Source organism: Tenrec ecaudatus, chromosome 16, assembly GCF_050624435.1.
Source record: "Tenrec ecaudatus isolate mTenEca1 chromosome 16, mTenEca1.hap1, whole genome shotgun sequence".
Taxonomy (NCBI): Eukaryota; Metazoa; Chordata; class Mammalia; order Afrosoricida; family Tenrecidae; genus Tenrec; species Tenrec ecaudatus.
The window spans coordinates 62,008,966-62,014,909 of record NC_134545.1 but is presented as its reverse complement, the minus strand read 5'-3'; the positions used below and the strand labels follow the sequence as shown (position 1 = coordinate 62,014,909).

Sequence of the window (5,944 nt, the reverse complement as noted above, 5' to 3'; positions counted from 1 at the left end):
TGGAAATGAAAATCCAAAATAGCTACAAGGTGAACCTGTCAACATTCCCATTTCTTTTGTCTTTACATGGGACCCCAACCCAAAGTTTCTCACTGAAGGGGGTAAAACAAAACAGGAAAAGTGACAAACACAGAAGTAGAAGAATTTCTAGATAGAAATAATTTAAAGGAATTATCTAGACTCAGGGATGCTATGCTTCACTGGAACACACACTACCACAGTAGGTGCTCAGCTGCTAACCAAAAGATTCATGATGCTAGGTGACCCAGAATCTCAGAAGGAGAGAGTCCTGGCGATCGATCTGCTTCTAAAGATTGAACTCCAAGAACTCGCTTCCACAGAGTTGATTCTAACTCAGTGACCCTACAACTGTGGGTTTCCAAAGCTATAACTCTTTAAACTAATAGAGAGCCTCACCTTTCTCCCTTGGAGCTGCTGAGGGTTTTGAACTGCTGGCCTTGCAGTTAGCAGCCCGTGTGCAACCAAAATGCTGCTGCGGGGACGTTCTACACTGTTCCATGGGGTCAGGATGAGCCAAAAATCAACTCGCCAGCACATAACAGAATTAAACTGAAATTCTTCATTTTTTTCTGTTTATGAATAAATTTAAGAAAAGCTTTAAAAAGTATTCAAACATGAAGCCAGCCATCTTACTTTTCATCTGAATACTACAAATTAGATGTTGGATGGTTTTCCCAGTTAGTTCTTTCTAAGCCTTCAATATCGTCACACACCTGTCAAGACCAGGACACTAACAGTTAGTCCAGTGGACTGTGGAATAATCTGTATTAACTGAGTAGTTTTATGAGGTTGGGTACTATCAGGGAAAAAAAAGGCAGGGGTGAGGGTTGGGGAACCCACCCTGCCTGGGAAAGATCTAGGAATCTGATAGCTGGGGAATTTTCCTGCTTCTTCTGTGAAGATCATGTGACTAACAAGTCAAGACCTTTCCAATCACCTAAGGCTGTGCTAAAAAAGGGGGTGGATTGGGGGTAGGGATCAAACTATTGGCTGCAGTTGTCCGTCACAGTCCACCTTGCTCAGAGACCTCTCGGTAACACTGCACACGATCACTCCGTTACCCCAGACATTAAGAAGGAAAGCTCCAACTGCGAGGGGTGGAAGCTGCATGGTAGAATGAGAATTATGTGCTGTTTGCTCCATGGTAAGTTAACCATAAACATATGCAACACAGAGGGCCCCTGCTATTTAAACCTCCAATTGCTTCTCTCGGGGGGGTGAGAAACAACAAAACCCTAAAGCAGACATAGCTAAAAGCACCATCTAATTTCTGGCCCACTGTAAATTTCTCCTCTCTGGACTACTGTTCTTCAGCCTGTCGGCTCTGTTCTAGCAGGGTTATGAAGCTAACTGCAGCCTTCTCAATTCTTCCTGATCTATCTGGACTCAGGGATCAGATTTCAGGCACTGTGTCCTCATTGGGAAGACCCCCACAATGATTTCACGCTGCCTGCTGTCATTCACTAAAAATCCCCCCCCTCTCTCTACTGGATCCACACGCTCTCCACGCCTCCACCTCTCTCTGAGGACTACATGTATAGATAAGCAAAGACACAGCTATACATAGAGAGAAGACTACATCCACGCATCGTGATTGTATGTACACACACATATCACAGCACATTTTACCAAAAGAAACTTCCGAAAGTGTATTATCTCATGTGATTGGATAAGTAATGAATTATTCCAAAATCAATACAAAAGGAATCAAACTTTAAAAGCATGCTAAGGCTGTAAAATTGTCTACAACCCCTGAAGAGATTTCCCGGAAGGTCCACAAAAGAAATGGCATCACCGTTGACTCTGCAGTTGAACAGTGTGTTCTTTCTAAGACGACATGAAGCTCTGACTTTGGCCTCAGAATGCCTCACCGTGTGCCTGCTGCTCTTAAATATGAGGGGTTTCCAAAGAAAATCACTGATACCTTAAACGATAATGTTTTCCTTTTTTTCCCCCCATGGATGACAAATTTCCAACTTTTGTATGAAGGAAAAAGGTAATCAACATTGCAGGTCAACTTGACCACATGAAACAGGCTGCTGCAATTGGTAAGCAAGAGCAGAGACCAAGCCATTTTAGCGAGATCCCGACATTTGGATTCTGGACAATAATTAAATGAACCGGAACTGCAGTCTCCAAGCTTTGCTGTTCTGCATAAATTAGAAGTAGTACTCAGAGTCCTCCTTAGGGATCCTGGTGGCACAATGATTAAGCACTGGAGTGCTTACAAAGCTTGTCCGTGCAAACCCACGCCTGCGGCAGAGAGACCTGGTGATCTCTTTCCGAAAATACGACAGCCAGGAAAGCATGACGAGGCAGCTTTACTCCACACGCGGTTGTAGAGCCAGGTGGACTTGAAGGCATCCGAAGCAACAACAAAACAACTGACGTTATGCTAGCAATGCTCTCAATGCTAGTGAGAGCCACACCAGGAGCCACTGCATGCTAACTCCCTCCTTAGAGCCAAGAAATATGCTAATCACTTGACACACATGTGTCTAATTCTCGCATTAAATCTACCAGGCTCGTAAAATCTCCCCATTTTACAGATCAAGAAACAGAAGTTTCAAGGATGTAAGTAATTGAACTAAATTGGACTACTGTGAAATGGTGGGACAAGGACTTCAAACTGGTGTGTGGGGTTGCGGTCTCTGCTCTTGCAGGTCACTGTGCAAACGGCGATGTTCCCGTGCCTAGAAGCCCATGACTCACATACTTTTAGAAGCGCCTGCATTTAAAGGATTACAGCAACGTTTCGCATGTAGGAGATAAAAGATACATGTCGACACATTAGTTTAGCACAGTGGCATGAGTATATTTGCCAATTTTCTTCAGAGTAAAGCATAACTCACTGGCCTATTTGTAATTTAAACAAAATGCTGTAGAATCATGCCCAAATTTTACCTGCTGAGAAGATGTTAACCGAGTTAAGGAATAGCATTTTTAATCAGTTGAACTAATGAAAGAAAGTCTGTCGTTAATTTAATCAACTAGTATCGTGTCTTTTTTGTACTTTGACCATATAAAAATCATTCCTTCCTTTTTAGAGTTTTATTCTTTTTTATATTATTTTATTTATTTATTTTTTTAATTCAGGGGAGAGCACGAACGCAGTCCCCCACTACCACAAATTCTGCAGTTGAGTTTCCCACATTTGGAGAAATCGCAGAGGTCAGCACACCTCAAGTGCAGTGGATAAGCCTTGCCCTGGGAAAACCACCTTCCTGCTCATGGTATCTCCTCTGCCAGATAAGTACTAGAGTTTTATTCTAAAGGGAAAATTCAACTAAACTCATTGCCATCGAGTCAATGCTGGCTCACTGCAATGCCCTCTGGGTTCCCAAGACCGTAACCGTAGGAGTGGATAGCCTGGTCTTTCTCCTGCAGAGCTGCTGGTGGTTTCAAACTGCCGACCATACCTACCACAGGCCAACGCTTAACCACTACACCACCAGGCTTGAGTGAGTGAGTTTGAGCGTCACTTGATTTCTATACTTCTGTTTTATTCCTTTCGTTTTAGAGTTTTGTTCAAAGGGGGGATGTGGCTCAATTCACTGCTATGGAGTCAATTCCGATTCACAGAGCCCCATAGGACAAGGTAGACTGTAACTTTACCACATCGAGAGTGTCTTTCTCCCACAGAGCAGTTGGTGGCTTCCAATGGCAGATGCACTACACCACGAGGACTCTAGAGGTCCCTTTAAATAAGAACTCTTAAGAAAATTGCAGGAATTAGTGAAACTTTTCAACTAAAGACTCATATGCTGAGACAAGGCACTCCCACCTATTTCAAGCTCACATAATTAAATTAATCACAAGTCATGTATAGTCATTATTTTAAAAGAAGGGCTGAGAATCCTGGAACAATTATTGCTATTCTAACACCATAAATTTCAAGACCTAAAATGCCATCAGGGATCAGAACAGGAAACCTAGACTATCTGAAACCAACTGTTTCCTGAACGTCTCTATTTGTCCAAAATAGCAGATTCGATGAAATAGCCCCACATATATAGTAGGAGGCAATCCATTAATTTTTCATAAACACCTCTGAGGGGGCTGTGAAGAGGGAATCCATAAATTTATGCATGATTCACTTTACCTGTAATTGTTCGCAAAATCTTTTATTTATTAACAACTAGATGACCATGGTTCAGCTTGGGTGATTTTTAATGTACCTCCTGTCACAATAGGCTGGATTGGGGGAAAAACAAAACAGTAAAACTACCACGCACATATGAAAATGGTGCAGAGATTTTTTTTATTTTGAAAAATATCAAGGTAAATTATCTAGTGGTAAAATTACTGTGTGTAAAGTATAAAAACAGCGTCATAGAAATAACAAGATTTTAATTTAATTGACTGGACTAATACACAATGTTCCTAGATAAAAAGTCTAGAGCTTGAGCTTTTGTCAAGGAATTGGCTTTGTTTGCCATACTCGCTGTTTAATTTTTCATTAAGTAACATAAAATGCTGACATTAAATATGTAACAAGTGCTTAGCACTGTGAAGACTGCATTCTAAGACAATACATATTTCAAAGATGACTTATACACCAGTTGTGAAGATTATCATCCATAAACGTGTTTTATGGCAAGGTTTACTAAGTTTATCGTGTCTGCCTTATTTGCATTTCTGATCATCAGTGCAAAGGGAAGAGTAATTCTTAAGATGGAAGCTTGAGAAATAATGGGCTTCCAGCAGGAAGTCTGTAAAAGCCTCACAGTACTTAACTCACAGTGGTTAATAATGAGTAGCTAAAAGGAAAAGTGGAAGTAGAATAAAAAGTCATCATTCAGTCACTGAATTGTCCATGTGGAATTCCTTGAGTTGGCGTATGTTTTATTATGTATATTTTCACCACAGTACAAAAAATGGGGGAGAAACATATTTGAGCAAAGAATTAAATGAAATATATGATGCCTGAATGCCAAATTCACTGCTAGAGTCCATTCTGACTCAGAGAAATCCGATACCTGCCTGTCTGGGTGCCAAAGAGGAGCACCGTGCCCCACATTTCCCTTGGGAGGAGCTGGTGAGCTCAAACCACTGACCTGAGGACAGCAGCTCAGTGCGAAGGGTCACTGTGCCACAAGCGTGCTTTAAAACAGACATAATGATTGGGAAAATATATAGAGTCTCCATTCATTCAGAACGCAAACACTCCCTGGGTTCTCAAATATGACACCATACTTCTTACAACTCACGAAGCACTGAATTCTGGGAGGAAAAAAGTGTATGTCTCCTAAGGGCTGGAGGGCTGCTATGAGTCAGAAATGACCAAACTGCAATGAGTGTGGCTTTTGGAAGGGCTAGCTGACGGAAACGTCACAGTGCATGCCAACTACAGAGTCACTTGTGAAATTCCTCAGAATCGTCTGCTTTGTCTGAGCTCATTGTCCAACAGTAATCTTCTCGACCAAGCCTTCTGTCCTTGGCTTTCCTGGCTCTGTGAGCAGCCCCTGCCCGGCACCCAGCCGCTCTCGATGACAGTAGCCTGGTGTAATTTGTGTAAGTATGCATTGCTGCTAATTATCCACACTGCATGTTCATTGTCTGTTCTGTTCCCTGGTGGGTATCTTGCACCTAGAATAGTTAGTGGTCAAAATACATCTGTCAGTGGAACAGTAGTGCACAGAATCAACGCGATGAAACAGTCTGTACACAATTTCTTTAAAAAATAAACACAGTAGAAATGCTCCACAAACACACACCTCAAGTGCTCTGGAACATAAAAAAAAAAAGACAAGTGAATAGGGAGGGCAGAAGGAGATTCTGAGCTGTCTCTACAAACCGTCTGCCTTCAGCAACTGTTTAATTGTGTTCTGAATTTCATAATCTTAAACTTACACAAGCATTAAAACCTCATAAATGATTTGCTTTTCTTAAGAATACTGTTGAACAACCAATGCTGTAAAAC

At 41.7% G+C, this 5,944-nt stretch overlaps 1 non-coding gene across 1 annotated transcript; it reads right to left on the bottom strand.

The window, feature by feature from the left end:
* Positions 1-3,114: 3,114 nt before the first annotated feature.
* Positions 3,115-3,278, bottom strand: LOC142430148 (U1 spliceosomal RNA). The gene has a single exon (XR_012780613.1). It is a non-coding gene; the product is annotated as a U1 spliceosomal RNA (small nuclear RNA).
* Positions 3,279-5,944: the final 2,666 nt, after the last annotated feature.